Genomic DNA, 872 nt, shown 5'->3' with positions numbered 1-872 from the left:
TGGAAGAAGGAAGTTCACAGCAAGTGGAAGAAGAGACTGACCTTGAAAGATTATGAGATCACTGTCATAGTATGCAGGGATGAAACAGGGAAAGCCAAGGCCTCCTTGGAATTAAACTTGACAAGAGATGTCAAGGTCAACAGGAAGAGTTTCTTCAAGTGTATTGGAGGCAAAAGGAAAATTAGAGAAAATTTGTGCCCACTGCTGAATGAGGCAGGTGCGCTGGTGACAGAGGATGCAGAGAAGGTGGAGTTACTGAATGTCTTCATTGCTTCAGTCTTTTCTGCTCTGTCCAGCCCTCAGGAGTCTCAGACTTTGGAGGTAACAGAGAATGTCTGGAGGAAGGAAGATGTTCCCTTTGTTGAGAAAGACAAAGTTGGAGATTAGATATGAGAAATGTCTATCCCCAAGTCCAAGAGTCATGAAGAAAAGAGGAAGAAAAGAGGGTTCTTGGGAGTGGCCAACATGGATTCACCAAGCAAAAAAAAATTTCTGAATAATCTGTTCATCTTCTACAATGGTATGCCTGGATTTGTATTTGAGGGGAGGGCAATCAATGTTGTCTAGAATCATAGAACGGGTTCAGTTGGAAGAGACCTTCAAGACCATCGAATCCAGCCCTTGCCCCTGCCCTGTCAACACCACTAAACCATGACCCTCAGCACAACATCCACCCATCTCTCAAACACCTCCAGGGATGGCGACTCAACCACCTCCCTGGGCAGCCTGTTCTAATGCCTGACAACACTTTCAGTAAAGAAATTCTTCCTAAGATCCAACCTGAACCTCCTCTGGCACAACTTAAGGCCATTTCCCCTTCCTATCGCTCACCACTAGCGAGAACAGTCCTCGCCTCCCTACAACCTCCATTC

This window comes from Apaloderma vittatum, unplaced genomic scaffold (genome assembly GCF_000703405.1).
Source record: "Apaloderma vittatum isolate BGI_N311 unplaced genomic scaffold, ASM70340v1 scaffold6730, whole genome shotgun sequence".
Lineage (NCBI taxonomy): Eukaryota > Metazoa > Chordata > Aves > Trogoniformes > Trogonidae > Apaloderma > Apaloderma vittatum.
The sequence above is the reverse complement of the archived record's forward strand: the minus strand, read 5'-3'. Positions refer to the sequence as shown.